The sequence below is a fragment of the Sciurus vulgaris genome, assembly GCF_902686455.1.
Source record: "Sciurus vulgaris genome assembly, chromosome: 15".
Taxonomy (NCBI): domain Eukaryota; kingdom Metazoa; phylum Chordata; class Mammalia; order Rodentia; family Sciuridae; genus Sciurus; species Sciurus vulgaris.
The window spans coordinates 40,965,748-40,983,928 of NC_136476.1; positions in this window are offsets into that span (position 1 = coordinate 40,965,748).

Below are 18,181 nucleotides of genomic sequence, written 5' to 3' on the forward strand. Positions count from 1 at the left end.
TGAGATAATTTGAGAAATTTTGAAACAATCATATTTTGAAGTTTAACAGAATTGTTGCTATATTACAAACTTTTTTCAGATGCTAATTTTATTGGGAACATTCGGTGTGAGCTAATACTTTTAATTTATATATTGTGGTAACTTTCTTCTGAAGAGCTCAGAGCACTGCACACAATTTGCCTCAATTATCTGGTTCTAAACTTGCACTTGTAACTAATCCTCTTGTTCTATTCTTTGGTTTTCAGATGCTTGTTATTCTCTTCCCAACTGCAATTTCCTTATGAATCCCTTTGCCTTGAAATTTTCCAAGACTGCTTAACAGGAGTGCCATATTTAGCTTCTCAATGTGTCTAATTCTCCTATACAAGATTGTTCTCTTTTCAGTTGGCGTCAAGGGATTGACTCAAAAATAACTATCCTTTTGTTACAAAGAAAGAAGAGCAGAACCAAAGAAATTCTCTAAAATGGAGGCTTCACAATCAGTTTAAAAAGAAAAGTCATAGAATATCTGAATACCAGCAGCTTCCAAGGATGGCAGTTTTGAGGCCCTCTCTTTTCTCTTTGGGGATTCCATTTTGAAGAACTGCTTTGATTTATGTCATCACGTTGTATGAGAAGGGAGGGAGGTTAAGTACTAGGCTTCAAATTTAGATTGGAGTCATAGACGCTAAAGCTATTATAAAGCTTATTTTTAGTGTACACTATTATATAACTTTCTTCTTCAGCATTTTGTACCACCAATGTGGCATTTATCATATGTGATTCTTATATATTTGTTTTGTCTCCCTTACTAGACTTCAAATTTCTTCTTTTACAACAACCTGAGTTTGTTTATACCTATATTAGGATGAGAAACCTTTTAAAAAAATCTATAAACAAATAGATACTAATTCTGGAATAGTATAACTTGGCTTTTATTTGCAAAATTAAAACTAATCCAAGTAATTTTAATAAGCAGATCTAGAAAAAGAAGAAACAAAGTTTGTTCCTCTAAGCAGCTCTTTTTAAGTAGGTGAAAATGACCTTTTGCTTATCACCCCATGCCCAAAAAGGACTCCTGAAATTGCAGTGTGAATAGTTGATTCTGAATGTTTCTCTATGGCTATGGCATTGTAGAATAATGCTGTTGCTACTGCTGCTGTTAATAAACATAACAATGGCTACTATTTATAGAAATTTGTTTTGGCTTAGCTCCGAGACAGTAATAGGAACTCAATAATTATTAGTTGAAAGAATAAATATAAGATATTGATAGAATAAATACAGACAGAGACATGATCTCATTTACATATTATAATAAATTTGCAAAAAATGTACCATTCTTGTTCCCATTTCTCACAGGAGGAAAATAAATCTCATTGAGGTCACATTATAGCCAAGTAATAGAAATGACTCCATGAACCATATGGAGTGACTCTCACCACAAAATCATAGAATCTAGTGAAATCTTGCATAAAGGTAGAGTACTCTCTAATACCAGATACCTTCTCAGTAATAGACTCAGAAAAATTAAAATGGGTCTTATGTTCCATCTCATTCCAATCTTATTCTGAATCTGCCCACTCATGCAAGAACCTACAAACTCACTTGAGAATCTATGGACATATATGAAAATCAGCACACATGAGAAACTGCATACTGCAGGAGTATCTACCCATTTGTGAGAATCATCTGGCTCATTTGCAAATCAACCCACTCTTGAGAGAAACACATTAATCCCTTTTCACATCTTAAAGGCCCTACCTCCTAACACTTCCAAAACAGCAAATTTCAAGGAGGTTCAGAGGGGACAAATCATTATTTCTAAATTAACATGACAGGTCACCTAGACAATTCTATAACATCTCGATTGGTATTCCTGCTTTTGTCTTTGCCAAAAAATCTATTCTTTGTCCAGCATTCAGAATTTTCTAGAAAAAAATAATCACCCCCTCTGCCAATCAATACACTTCTTGGCCTCCTGTAACACTGACATTGTAATCCAAATTCCTGTTTCTCTAGCCAAGTGTTGAAAGTGGTGATGGAGGATGGGGAAGCAATTATTGAGATCAGAGGTTTCTGATGCCCTCGTGGCTGTGGCATGCCGGGTTCCTGGGAATGTTTCTGTGCAAGGGCACAGGATGCCTAGCTGCTGGAGCAATGCCTTGCACGAGGAGGCTCTGTTCAAGAGCCCTGTCAGTTCTAACCTTGATCTCCAGCACACTACTCCCATGAAGAAAGGAATTCTTATGCTAGACAACCACAATGTTTCACCAGCTCTGCTTCTCCAGTTCCTGTCTGCCTTACAGTAAATTTAAACAATGGACTTTCTTAAGAGCTACACAAAGCTCCTAACACTGCACTTTGCAACTGTGGATTGCAATTATGAAAAGCTTCATGGGATGTCCTAGTTTCTATAACTTTCATGAATACAAAGAATAATGGTTGCATAGTCTTTAACCTGATAATAGACATATATAAATAAAGATTGATGGCGTAACTCTTTAGACCTGCATCTCCATCAGAGAGCAGGCTCCATCTGATCCCAGCTTAATCTTCAAGATCTGTGTCTCTGAATCTTTATTTTCCAATCCCCCTTTGCTCCTTGCTGGACCCAAGAGATTGGTCATGTTGGTCGCTGCAGTCATGCCTCCTGTTGTTACTTCACTCAGGCTGGGAGGCTCGCCACATGGAAAGTCAATACCCTAGAGAAGAGTGTTGGAAAAAGAAAGTAAGCTTTATTGAGGATATAGCAACCTGAAAAAGGTAGGCTATGTCTGTAGACAACCCCCTCTAGTCTTTGAGGAAATAGGGGCATTTTATATGAGTCTTAGGTTAGGGGATACATGCAGGAATTGGCATTTCCCTGGAGCTTGAATTAGGCAGTTTTGTAGTTTGGTACTAACAGGAGGTTATAATCCAGTGATGGCCAGTTCCTATCTTGAGGGCAATTTGCTCCAGAATGCAGAATGAAGGCCATAGCCTAGGAATGAGGAAAGGAACAGGAACAAAGCAAGAGGGAGTCACTGATGGCAACGGCCTGTTACAGTCCCCCCTTGTCTTTGTTCCTTCTTTAATCTTGAGGGATTTGGGGTGATGACTAATTTGGCTATTTCCTGCTGATCTGAGGCATGTGTGAGAGTTAGAAGAATGAAACCCTTTAGCACTCATTTGGAAAAATTTATAGGTTCCCTGGAAGGTAGTGAACTAATACTAGAAGATTACCCTTGTTGCTAAATAAGTAGTAGGTGACAAGAAGGCAGAGTGGGTTTTTAAACATTAGTTAAGCATATAAATATTACCTTGAAAAGGAGCCACAGGCTAAAGTCTATAAGTAAAATAACATTATAAACTATATAGTAGAGCACCAGAGGGAGACAAAACCAGAAGATATCCAACTAAATAATTCATGTGGAAGGCCCTCTCTCTGTTATGGTGGCTCCATGTGCATAGACCATCAACTTCATCCTGTCCTTGGTCCATAACACTGCTCCCATCTGGGAACATCTTAAGATCCAGTTTCTCCAATGACAGTTCTGTTAGATCAGGCTTTAATTGACTCAGAACAAACTTATGGTCCTGTTAGAGTATTATTTGATAGTTACTATCAGCGGTCACGTATAAGAACCCTTTCTTCATAACCTGATGGATTGATTTAATTTTTTGGTGGAGTTGACACAAGTGACTCCATTTTGATTCTGACAACTCTCTTACTATTGTGTTTTTCTCCCTTTGTCTTTGAGGGATTTTTTTTCTTTTTCTTTGAAGACATTGTAGATCAACTGTCCTGTAGTTGGGTTTTGATTGTCCCCCTTTAAGGCCATTTACTGGAATGGGAAAGACAATATAGGAGAAGCAGATGTTAGCAGGAGGAGATGGTGCATAGAAATCAAGTGCTTAGTATGGGAGAAGCTACTTTTAAGATAACTGTTAGGAATCCAAGAAGAAATTGAGTTCCCACTGAGTATTTGAGGCTGAAGTTTAAGGGAGACTTCAAGACTAGGGATTGTGTATGGATTGGCTGAGTATCCTTTTTCTGAAATGCTTGAGAATGCAAAAATCTAAAAATCAATGTTTTAGATTTAGATTTAGGATTATTTTTGATTTTGGAATATTTGTCTATATGGAATATCTTGGAGATGGGACCCAAATCTAGGTGCAGAATTAATTTATTCATATACACCTTACACACATAGCCTGAAGGTAATTTCATACAATATTTTTTCATAATTTTATTCATGAAACAAATTTTCATGGTATAGAATTTTCTACTTGTGGCATCATGAACTTTGAGCCTTTTCAATTTTAGATTTTTGGATTAGGAATATACAATCTGTATTTATGTCTATGGGATATATTTGAGTAAAAAGCAGTGTGATGTCACATGCTCCAGAGCCAGATTGGCTCTGAATATTATCTGTGCAACCTTTAGCAATTAGCTTATCTGTGCTTCAGTTTGCTCATCTATAAAATTAGAATGAGGTTGTAAGCTTAATTAAATTGTCACTTATAAGCACTTAAAAAGCAGTGTCTGGAACAAAATAAAGACTCAAAAATATTACATGCATTTATTATATGTGGAAGCTACATCATAAGATGTGTATATTAGGGTAATATTTTTAAATTATTAAAATGATTCATATTCAAACCCCCTTAGATAATAATACTTTGCATTTTTATCTATGCAACATATTAAGAATTTAATGCCCCAAACAAATGTATCATTGTTTAGCTCTGAGATTTAAAGCTGATTTTTTAATTTTTTCATTCCTAATGACATCACAACTTTATAAACTAAGCTTTGGTGAAAAATAAAAGGGATTTCTACATTCTAAAAATCTTCCCCTTACAAATTAAAAATAAAACTCCAGGAGGTCTGAAAATAGAGCTATGCTATAAGCCATTTTCAGAAAGGATATTGGATTAAAGAGGAAGAACTGCCTAGCTCCAGGGCATTTATGGTGCCAGCTAGATGTAAGGTGCAGGGCTCTACTACAGGGAAGGTGGCAGAGTGCTTAGTGAGCAGTCATCTGACCTTGCCATACCAAGAGGAAGGCTGGTGATTTGTCCTAGCTGCAGACACTCCTGTGGATACTGGAGGGAAATCAGTATCTGAATATCAGGTGAAATGGAGCAGCAATGGAGGGCAGTTCCAGATCAAACACACCCATCTTTCCATGGTAGTGCATCTGCTTCCTTCATCCAACTGTATCAAGATTATAAACTATGAATTATCTTAATGCTTCCATGGAAGAGACTGATTTAAACTTAATTAAGCTGACTTACTAATTTTTTGTTTTTAAAAATATTGATGGGAAGGGAGGTACAAAAGCAGAATAATGCCTTTTAAAAAATAAAGAAAATCGCTGAGCATGGTGGTAGCGCATGCCTGTGATCCCAGAGGCTTAGGAGGCTGAGGCAGGAAGATTGACAGTTCTACACAGACCCACATGTTCCAGAGAGCCACAGCTTTGGCTCTCTGCATCAGAAAGTGAGGAGAGGTTCCAGTTTAACTGTTGTGGACATGTAATGGGAGTAAAAAAAAAAAAATCAAAATTCATATCCTAATCCACTGATATTTGGAGAGATCTTTGAAAAGGTAGCATAAGATATCGTATTTTGATGTGACAGGATATGTGATCATCTATAGTTTACATGGAGTGTTAATTGGGATAAATTACAAAGTCCTCCACACATTATTCCACAGAACTTGCCTCTTCACTCGGTGAATGCCATGCTCATTCCTGTAGCATTGCTTTCAAGCATTTTGTTGACTCTTCTGGGAACGTACTTTCTACCTCACCCTACCAAGTTCTTCAGGGGTCATTGAGATCTCAATTTAAATGTCACTCACTTATCAAACCTCTTTCTTACCCTAGGTCTTGGTTATCTTCCACAGTGCCTTTTGATTTGATACTTCTTGTATGCAGTCATTATTACTGTGGCCATTACATTATTAAATTAAGTACTCAGCCCTTTATCTGGTGTTAATATGAGGTTGAAACCATATGTTTTGCCTATGTCTTCAGTCCCATGCTGTATAACATCATTTTGGTCAAGGACACATCACACATATATCAGTTGTCCCATAAGATTAAAATAAAGCTGGAAAATTCCTATTTACCTTTTGTATGCTTGGATGTGGTTAGATACAGTGTGTTACCATTGCCTACCATATTTAGTAGAAAAATAAGACACACAAGCTTGTGTCCTCCAAGCAATAATCTTGGTGTGTAGTAGGCTACACCATTTAGGTTTGTGTAAGTACACTCTGTGATGTCACACAATGATGAAATCACTTAATAAAAATATTCTAACAATACACTTCTCAAAACATATCCTGCTCATTAAGTGATTCATGACTTTTTCTAATTTTTAGAACACAGAAAAACACTACAGTATAAATCAAGACATTTTTCATTCTAAGCTGAAGTTACAAAACATTTCCTTTATATAAAAACTGTCTCTTTTCCTTTGTTTCATATTTCTAAATTATAATATTCCTTTTACTTGGAGTAAAGTTGCCTTTTAGAAAAAAGATGAATTTATTCAGGCTGGAAAAAGTAAGACTGGAGGAAGAGGATATTATGGTGCACACCTATAAGCCCAGCAGCTTGGGAGGCTGAGGTAGGAGGATCACAAGTTCAAAAATCAGCCTCAGCCAAAGTGAGGGGCTAAGCAACTCAGTGAGACCCTGTCTCTAAATAAAATACAAAATAGGACTGAGGATGTGACTCAGTGTCCAGGTGCCCCTGAGTTCAATCCCTGGTACCCAATAAAAACAAAAACAAAAAATAGTTTTTTATATGTATCTGAAGAAAAATGACAATAAATAGAGAGTTAGTCCTGTGATAAGCAGGGTCTTTTTTTTTTTTTTTTTTTGATGTTGAAAATGAGTTATTGTCACTTTTGGAGACCAAAGATGGTTTTCCTTCAAACAGTAACCAATAAACTTTAGGGTAAATAAAACTTGAATCACACCTTGGATGAAAGAACACGATGATTTTAGATGTTCTACAGACATAATCTTCAAATCTTATGAGAATAATTTTTAGAAGCCACAATCTGAATTTTAAAATATTGTCAATATGAGAGAGAGAGAGAAAGAGAGACAGAGAGAGAGAGAGAGAGAGTTATTAGAGAATTTATCCCAGTTTTATCAATTTTTGTTGAATTTGGTGTGTGGTTCTAACACAAGGTTTTAAAAAATATTAGTTTTTAACTTCAAGGCAAATAACAATAACATAACAATGGTCACAACTAACTCAATGACTTCTGTTTTCATTTCACTAATGATAATGTTCAAACTTTAATGCCAAACTCTGAAGGTAGCAATGGAGGTGAATGATTTTAATTGCATACTTTGCATTATAGAATAAAATAGAGGTTGTTGTTAAGTAAGGAATGGGAGAAAGGTGATTGGGCAGGCAATTATCTGCTGAAATATTTTTATTAATAAGTACTAATTATCAATAATACAAGCCAACCTTAATACTTTTTATAAATGTTTTTCGGTGGGTAAACTATTCAATCTACACAATAGCCTAACGAAGATGATACTATTAACCTTTGTCATAGAGGAGGAAGCTTGATGGACAGATGATTAAGTAGTTTGCCTTAGGTCACACAGCTGGTGGATACAGCAGCCATGCCAGTGTTTGGAGCTAGCAGTCTGGCTCCTGTCTGCTCTCAACCACTCCACCAAAAGTGATTGAAAGGGTGCAAATGAAAGTCTGAAAAGCACACATGTGTATTTGTATAACTTAGTGCTAGAGGATCAAGTTTCAATTAAGGTTAAGAATGCAAAACATATTGGAAAAAGTCATTATGGATTTTATTTTTTTATTCTTTTTAAACCTCTCAAAAACTTATTTTAATTTTTTTTTTTTTTTTTTTTTTTTTTTTTTTTTTTTTTTTTTTTTTTTTTTTTTTTGGTGGTACTGGCAGTGAAGCAGTGAAACCCACGATCTCACACATCCTAGGCAGTGCTCTGCCATGAACTAGATCCCTACCCCTTAAAAACTATTTGAAAGAACACCAGAGACTGACTATTCTCCAGTGTCCAAACTTGCTTTCTTCCTTTCAGAAACTGACGGTCTGTGTTTTATCTGGTCATGTGGATGCTTGTCTCAGAAGTACTCCTTCCAGCCTCCCTTGTAGGTGTGGACATCAGAGCGAACACCAGACAGTGGATGTTAGTGATGTGAGCTGTGAAAATCCCAACTTACATCCTTGAAAAGGGCAGATGGCTTATATCCTGTCTTATGTTTCCCTTTTCATGAACAATGAAGTTGGTCAAGGTCTACATGAAATATGTGGAAAATAGCTGACCAAACAGACTTTGCTTTGGAGGCAAGCCCAATTTACTCTTCTCTTTTCTATAGCTCAATCTCAATTCATTATTTAGGAGAGAAATTATTTTCTCCTGTTAGAGTTAATATACAGATAAAATTGATGTAATGAAGAGTCATCAAAACAAAAGTTAACATTTCTTTTATATTTAGTTCTCTAAAATTATTTCTCAGTTCATTTGATCAGGACTAACGATAATATGAAGATACATGTTTAGGATTCATAAATCTTTGAATTTCCTAAGTCTTAAATTACCACAAGGAAACCCAGTTAATCAAATTTCTGATATGTCAACATTCTTTTAAAAAGATAAGGTTTATTTTCACATGTACTTTTCTGAAAAATGTAAAGAAGCAAAAATTGATGGCTGACTTTTCTCTGACTAAAAATCTGTCTTTAATATATTTGGAGTTAATATTATAATGTAGACTCTATGTAAGGGTTGGAAATAGGTTTTTATAATCTTTGTGCATGGAATAATCAATGACTGATATTGTCCAAGCAAAAAGAGCAAATTCTTTGTGATGCATGTGTATATATGACTTTTCACAGATGCCATAGTAGTAAGTTACTGAAACAAGTCAAAAGCCCCCCTCAGAGAACTTGTTTCTTCTGAGTCTTTATTAGTATCACTAGGAGAATTATTTTTCAGATTGAGATTAAACCAGAAAATTGCAGAGTTTTAACTGGTTGTACCCACATTGTTACTAAGCTTATTTCCAAGTCAGTTGGTTCTAACTTTTGCCATTTTCTACCTTTCTATGCTTTGAGTGGTAGACATGCACAGTGGAATGCTATTTAACCCTTACTCTTCATGGCCTCTGAGATCCTCTGCTCACTCTGTAGAGAATAAGGGAGGAAATAAAACCAGGCATCAACATATCTTCAATATTTTTTTTTTCTTCGGGGGAGGATATTAGGGATTGAACTCAGGGGCACTCAATCACCAAACCACATCCCCAGCCCTTTTTTGTATTTTATTTAGAGACAAGGTCTCACTGAGTTGCTTAGTGCCTCACTTTTGCTGAGGCTGGCTTTGAACTTGTGATCCTCCTGCCTCAGCCTCCCAAACCCCTGGAATTACAGACATGTGCCACAGTGCCCAGCTCAGTATTGTATTGTATACTATTTTATTTCCTTTTTATCTGTTTCCTTACAGTCTTTGTTACAAGTTAGTGATTATTTTTATAGTGGTTATAATTGTTTTACATACAACAGTTTTCGTCAGCTTTTTTTGCTGCTGTGACCAAAAAACAGGACAAGAATAATTAGAAGAGTAAAAGTTTATATGGGGAGTCAGGGTTTCAGAAGTCTCAGTCCATTGAAGGCTGGCTCCATTCCTCCAGGCTTGAAGTGAGGCAGAACATCATGGTGGAAGTGTGTGGTGGAGGAAAGCAGCCCAGGACATGATCAGAAAGCAGAGAGATTCCACTCGCCAGATATATTTATATATAACCCAAAGTCATGCCCCCAACAACTCAACTCTTCCAGCCACACCCTACCTGCCTTCAGTTACCACTCAATTAATCCCTATCAGGGGGCTAATTCACTGATTGATTTAAGGCTCCCATAATGCAATCAGTTCACCTCTGAATGTTCTGGGATTGTCTCACACACAAGCTTTTGGGAGATACCTCACATCCAAACAATAACGTACAACCAAGCACCTAGAAAAAAATAGTTCAAGATTGGCGCAAGATGATGAAGACTAATTAGAAAAAAGCACAAGAAAAACAAGAACCTAAAGGCACATGACTATTTTATTCAAGTGCAAAGCATGAAAATCTCTTTTAATTCACTCTATGTATGTTCTGTTTTTATTTTACTATAATTGATGATAAGGCTGGTATGAGGAACAGAGGTAAGCTCTTTTAACATGTCTATGGGTTCGTATTTGTTACTGTAAAAATTCTCTATTTGATGGGTGTAATAGTGAATTTTCCATTGCTTTAGAGTGTGCTTCACAGAATGGAGTCATTTTCACATCCTCTGATAAGTGTCAGTGGTTTAATATGTAAGGTTGAGGGAGGAAAGTCAGTCACATTGAAGATTTGGAAGCAGATGCCAGCCTTCAATTCTGAAAAATTACTGTAAACATGTTAAAAAAGGAAAAATTTAAAAAGATCTCAGTAGTCTTTTTGACATTTTGGCTTAAAATATGGAAATTCTGGGTGAGCTTTAAGTTCTCTTAATGACTTTTTCCCTCCTTATTGCCACAGAGGGGCTGTGAACTCATTACTTACAAGTTTATCCTCTGCCTGGTTTCCACAAAAGTTAGAAGGCTAGCCCTTTCATTCAGAGGTTTAATGTTACAGGGAGAAGTTGACCTTTACCGGGTTACCACCTGCCCCTCCCCGCAGCCTGAGGTGCCCATAGTACTTCTGAGAGACATTTGCTTACAAACTGAAAATCAGCAATAGTGCACATTAACGTGTGAACATTTTAAAAGGAATGCCCTGTTGTTTTGAGATTTAAAAAAAAAAAATTCTCTGAATTTTTTAGTACTTACCTCTCAGCAATATTGGTATGCATCCCTCCCCATTTTCCTTCTGTTCTTGTGTATCTTTCTCTTCCTCTCTTGTTCTGAAACAGACAAGCATGCAGGGCAATTAGTGAACAACTGAGGTTCCATATTTATTCACACTTTCATTTTCACATAGAATGGATACATAGTTTCTTTATATTATCTATAATTGCTCTGGTTTTTCTTATTAGCTTTAATCCTGTGGGCACCAGAGAATAAAATCAGCCACAGTAGATCTCATGGCAATCTAGAAATGTCATCATCTTTTTATGTGACTCAATCTCTTCTTCATGTCTTAGGAAAGGGATTAAACCTTTCAGACTTGCTCCATTCTCAGATAATGTTTGAATATGTATGGCACCGAGTATGTATTATCATGACAGCAAAGTAGATGAAGCCCTCTCGTAGTCCTGTTGTTTATTCAATGCTTATTGCTGGTATGTCTTCTATGGAGCCTACTCTACTGCACCTGGCTGTTTCTAACTGGATAAACCTGTGGCTTTTCTTGTGGAGCCTGGGGCTTGAGCAACATTGGTCTTTGAGCTTGGGTCCTTACCAAAGATATTCGTTTGGCTCTAGGTCTAGGGAATTTTCTTAAAACTTCCTCTCTTTTCTTCAACTCTGCAAAGACATTTTAGATTCTTAAACAGATTCTGGAAAGCTGGAAGGACTATTCACTTACCTGGCTGCCTGCCTTGCAACACCAGCTCAGGACCAAAGCCTGTTGCTGACTGGCAGTGTTGGTATGCAGACTCCTAGAGGCTCATTTTCTCCTTGCTACTGTGCTGCTACCTGAGTGCCCTTGGCTTCCTCTACTTATCTAGAAGTTTCTAAATTTTACCCCTCTCCCATGGTGTCCCAAATTTCCTGGGAATGAAGGGGTGAGAATTTCCTTCCGTCTTCTTCCTTTCTGGACCACCCTTTTATAAACTGTGAAGTGTATCAAAAGCCATTTCATTAGTACCAGGATTTTAAACCTATTTTTCTGTTGCAATATCCCATTTTGAATAAAGGAAGCTGTATATTAATTATTCACCTAATTTTATCACTCTTAATTTTTTAATTTTTTAAATTTTTTCCCCACCTGAGGGGCTGGGATTCGAACCGTGGCCCATGCACATGCTAGGCGAGCGCTCTCCACAAGGAGCTATTACTTCAGCTCCACTCTTTAATTATTTTGATGAAAGATAGCTGCATTTGAATATAGGGAGAAACCCGTATACAAGAAAATACATACATATATGTATATGTGTGTGTATATATATGTGCAAATGTATTTAGGGAAATTTACACATAGAGAAGTTCTCACTGTTGTTATTATTAGCATCATGTACCAGTTTTTATGTGTCTACATAGTTATATGTATACAAGGAACAAGACCAGATGAGATTTGCTGGTGTTACTCAGGGATCCAACAGAACATGTGGACAGTGAATTATATCTGATACATAGGTTGACAAGAATGTAAACAGAAAGGTGAGAGGTAACTCAGAGGACTGTGTATACATATTGAACATTTCTAATAATGTATTTTTAAACAATCTGAAGGGCAACATTTGGATAGAGGCAAACAATTAACCATTATGGGACTTCATTTTATTCTCAAAAACATCACAAAAAATCTCTGCAAACATGAAAAATTAACAAATGTTAAACCAAGTATGAGCTTCTGTTCCTGGTGGTAGTTTATTTTAACTATTGTTTAAAAATATTTATTTTCCCATTTTTCAGTGATTCTGTTGTCTGCTAGTGTTTAATAGAGGAAATGTAGCAGCAGGTGCCAAAGGTATTTTTTAAGAAATAAAAATTAAAATTAGAAAAAAAAATTTCCAAATGAGTTACTTTCACTGAATGCAAATTGGAAAAAAGATAATTCTTACTCAGTCTTTAGACAAGAAAGACTCTCTTGAGCTTGGAATATACTAGGGTTTCCAAAGAATAGATTCAAAGTCACCACACACTGAAAATCTATTCTCAACAATTTGATATTTTAAAGAACTTTATTTTTTCTTTTCCTTTCCATCCAATTTGGTTCTAACTTGTAGAATAACATTTACCCTTTAATTACATGTAAGTTGTGACAGAAAAAAACATTTTTTTCAAGAATTTTCCCTTTGTATGTTTGCTTCCTTATAAATTAAAATATTGTATTCTGAAAATATTATATATAACAGCTTAAATTGAGCTATGATTATATTTCACTGGGATTATTTTTAGTGGCCTAACTGATTTTTTCTATCTTTGCTCCTTCAGGCCCCCGGTCAACCGTTATGGTTTAGATGTGAGGTATCCCCCAAAAGCTCACATATGAGACAATGCAAGAAGGTTCAGAGGAGAAATGATTGGGTTGTAAAAGTCTTAACCCAATCAGTGAATTAATCCCTGATGGTAGGGTGTGACTGCAGGAGATGAGAATTGGGCGTGGCTATGGATATTTTGTATCTGGAGAGTGGAGTATGTCTCTCTCTGCTTCCTGATGATGTGAGCTGCTTCCCTCTGCCACACTCTTCCACCATGATGTTCTGGCCTCACCTGGAGCCCTAAGGAATGGAGCTGGCCTTCCATGGACTAAAACCTCCCAAACTGTGAGCTCTCAAATAAACTTGTCCTCCTCTACAGTTGTGCTGGTTGGATCATTTAGTCACAGCAGCAAAAAAAGCTGATGAAAATATCAACACTGTAGTTAACATGAATCTTTCTATGTTTGCGTCAGAATACATCCCACTTCTACTCCAACCTGACCTGCAGTTGTTTCCTATTTCACACAGAATCAAAGAGAATGTTATTACCAGGGCCTTGAGACCAGACAACACAAGAAAGTAGAGCTAGCTGGCAGAACAGGGAGAGGAGTAGTTGAGTTAGAAGACAGGATCTATGCAAGAACTTGAGAAATGAGGTTTGGAAGGTCAACAGTGTTGGTGGGGTCGGTGCCAGGTAGAAGATTCTGCTGTAGGATGGCGGGCAGTGGGTTTGGAAGTTGACGACAAATTTAAGCTAAAGATGATGGAGGTTTTGCACCTGGGTTATGAAAAGCTTATTTTTAATGGGAATAAATAATCAGAGAGATGGTTTCTTTGGAATGAAGATGGATTCATTTTTGAAAACAAGGACATGTCTGAATATAAATCAATACATTTTGTTTAAAAATATTCTATTTCTGTCTTCAAACTACAACTAATTTCTGGCATTTTTCCCATTCTTACTAATTCCACCTGATTTCAAAACCTCCTCATTTCACATAAAATTTATTGTAGCCCTGTAAATGTCCTTGGTTTTGTCTTCTGTGCTCTTTTATCCTGCCTACCTCCAATCCTCTTCACAAAGCAAGTGGAGTCAGAAACTTTTCAAATGTTGGCCAGATCATGCTGCGCCATCATTTAATTTCCCTTTTCTGCCTTTTTTTTTTTTTCTTTCACTTGGAACAAGATCTAAAAATTCCATTATGGTCTGTAATTACGTGATCTGGGATAGTGCATCTTCAAAAATTGACATAAGGTCATTCTATCTTATTTTACATTTGTTGTTGTTGCTATTGTTATTTTACATTTATACAGGAAGATTACTTGTTTCTGGAATACAGTTCTAAGAGTTTTAATACATGTACAGATTCATGGAACCATCAGGATACAGAACTGTTCCATCAGATTCTTTGTAGTCAAGCCTTCCTTCACCTAGAACCCAGGAACCTACGGATCTGTTCTCCATCCCTATAGTTTTGTCTACCAATGTTATATAATTGGAATCTTGTAGCATATATATTTGGAACTGACTTCTTTCATGCAGCTTAATGCTTGTGAGATTTGTCTGCACTGTTGCTTGCCTCAGTTCTCTAGTTTCATTGCTGAATTGTATGGATGTACATGTTTGTTTATTCATTCGCCTTGTTTTCAGTTCTTGACAACTATGAACAGAGATGCTAGGAATATTATGTACAGGGTTTTAAGTGAACTTAAGTTTTATTTTTCTAGGATAAATCATTAGAAATGTGATTACCTGGATCATAGGGCGAGTGTATGCTTAACTTAATAAGCAAAAGGTAAACTCTTATTAGAGTGGTTGAACCTTTTTGCTATTCCATTAGCAATTGAATGTTCCAGTGATTCTACATCCTTCCAGAATTTAGTATGGTCAGTTCGTCCTCATTAATAGTTAATGATGTTAAGTATATATTTGTCAACCAGATGATTTCTTTGATGAAGTTATTAGTCAAATCTTCCTCCTTGTTTTTTAAACGTGGGTTGTTTATTTTTTCTTTTCTGCTCTTGAGCTTTTATATAGTTCATTATATTTTAGAGAAAGTCCTTTTTATTCTTTTAACACTGTCTTTTGCAATGTAACACTTAGAGTTGATTTTATAATTTTTTTCTTTAGTGCATCCTGTTTTTGTCACAAAACAAAACTTTTTGTCTAATTCCAAGTCCTCTGTATATTTTTAATTTTACATTTTATAATTGTCTATGATTAATTTTTAACTTATATTTGTACAACTTGTAAGGCTGAAGTGAATGTTATTTGTATATTATTTTAACTTTTGCAGATGGATAATTTTTTTCCAACAACATTTATTGAAAAAGCTACCAATACTTCATTAATTGCTTTTGCCCATTTGTCAAAGAATGATTTTCCTTATTTGGTAGGGCCTTTGATAGACTTTTTATTCTTTTTATTGATTTTTTTTTTCCAATCTAGGAAGATGATATGCCTCTTTATCTACTTAGATGTTCTTAGATTCATGTCATCATGAAATTTTCATGCTTTTTTTTTTTTTCTTTTTTTAACATTGCTGGGGATTAAACCCAAGGTGAGGCAAGCAATCTACCAACTGAGCTATATCCCCATAGGCACATGTTTTATAAGACGTATATATTTATCCTTTGAAAATACATACACATTTTATCCTTTAAATTTTTTCTTAAATTTTTAAGTTTCTGTTCCCAAACTGTTCCCTTGTAGTAATAACATTAATTTTTTTTTTAATGCTGGTGTTCTATGCTGTGTCTTTGCTAAACTAATTTATTAGTTCTAGAACATCTTTTGTAAATGCTTTGTAGTTTTCCATGTAGAAAATTACAAATTTTGAGAAACGAGACAGGTCTATTTTTTTCTTTTCCAATCCATAAACATTTAGTTTGTTATTATTATTTTTTACTCCATTGCAATTGCTAGAATTTTCATTGTGATGTTAAAGTATAGTGGTGTGGATGAACATCTTTGCCTTTTTCCTATCAGCAGGGGGAAAGTATTCAGTCTTCCATCATTAAGTATGATATTAACTGTCAAGATTTTGTAGATTTCTCCTGTCAGATTTAAGAGGTTTCCCCTCCATTTCTAGTTGATTAAGAATGTTTTTATTTTATTTTATTTTTTTAAATCATGAAATCAGTCTCGAATGTTGTGAAGTTCCTTTTTCTCAGTCAGTTGGTATGGTCATGTGAATTTTATTGCTTATTCTATTAATATATGGTTACATTGTTAGTTTTTAAGTATTGAACTGACATTATATTTCTAGATAAATCTCATTTGGTTGTGGTGTAATATTATTATTACATATTTCTGGGTTTGAGGTGTTGACATTTTACTGAGGAATTTTCCTCAATATCATGATTGATGTTGTAGGGTAGTGTTTGTTCTTTCCTTCCTCTCTTCCCTCCATCTCCTCTCCCTCCTTCCCTTCCTTCCTCTTTGTCTCTCCTTTTTGTCTTCTTTACCTGGTTTATATATGAGACTATCTTTCATAAAATGAGTTGGGAAATATTTGTTTTCTGAAAGTAGTTATACCTAAGTTGTATATTTCTTCCTTAGAAATTTTATATAATATCCTAATAAAAACATTGGGGTTTGGAGCACCTCTTTTTCCCTCTCTGGGTATTTTAAGTCAAGAATTAGATATTTGTAACAGATGTAAGACTATTCTGGTTATTTCTTCCTAGTTGAGTTTTGGTAAGTAGTAGCTTCCGGGGGGTTGGTCAATTTCATTCAGTTGTTAAATGTTTTTTATATAAGATTGTTCATTGATATTATCTTGTTATATTTTGGGGAGCATGTGGGTTATGTATATCATATTTTTTATTCCTGTTATTATATTTTGCATAATGACTGGAAGCTTAGCAATGTCATTGTCAAAGAATACACTTTTACTGTCATTCATTATTCCTATTATTTTTTGTTTCAGTTACATCAGGTTCTGCTCCTGTCTTTCCTTCTACTTGATTTTGTTGTTTCTTAGATAATTTAATCTACATGTTCTTTCTTTTCTAATCTAAGCATTTTATTGCTATAAATTTTTTGGTGAGCAATATTTAAACTGTGACAAAGCTGTATCCCTCAAATATCGACAAGTTTTATTACACTTTCATTAAATTAAAAATATTTCTGCATCCAAGATGGTGGTCTAGAGGGAGGCTGCGTTCCTTGTCGCTCCGCAACGCCAGATTCAAGCAGAGGATATCTGTTTCTCGGTGAGGCAGTTTTTGCTGCTTATCGATCCCCTGCTCTTTACCCCATTTGTCTGCTGTGATCACCTGCAATCTGCCAGCATATCGACGCCTTTTTGAGAGCAGATTGCTCACTGTCAGGCATCTATCATCCGCCATTTGCCTGCCTCTTTCCTGTCCATCGCCTGCCTTACCCCTTTCCGTCACCCAACGCTTGAGGTTCACCTCCCGATCGTCTGACAGCTGCCAGCAGACTGACCGCAGACCACCAGTGGAGAATCAGCTGCCTGCTGCTGCCTGGAAGTTCACTGTTATAGTACCTGCAGGTTTGATTACACGTGGCTGCCACCATTTTGAGACAACAGCCAGGCCCTGTAGGACCCCTGGCCGGACTGACTGAGTCCCGTCTCCAGGATCCCTGAGTCCAACCAATCATTCCCTGCCTCTGGGGCCCTCACATCAACTGACTGCTCCCTGCCGCCAGGAACCCCAGACCAACTGACTGTGCCCTATCACCGGGAACACAGACCAACTGATTGCACCCGGCCTCCTGGATTCCACAACCACACCAAACACACCCGACCTCCAGGACCACTGCCGGACCAACTGCATCCTGTCTCCAGGACCTCCAGCTGACCACGTACACCCCTGAGCTGCAGCTCCCCATTTGCCAACACATTTGGAAGCCAGAGCAGCCATCTTGGATAATCCTGGAAGGTGTAGCTCCGATCCTCAGATGGGGCAAATCCCATCCCGAGATGCCTGCTGGAGGCTTGAAGCTCATTGTCAGGTACCTCTCATACATCAGGCTACTGAACACTGGGAGGTTTCATTAGTATATGACTATTATACAGTAGATTTTCTTTTTTCGCCTTTTTTTAAAAAAAATTAA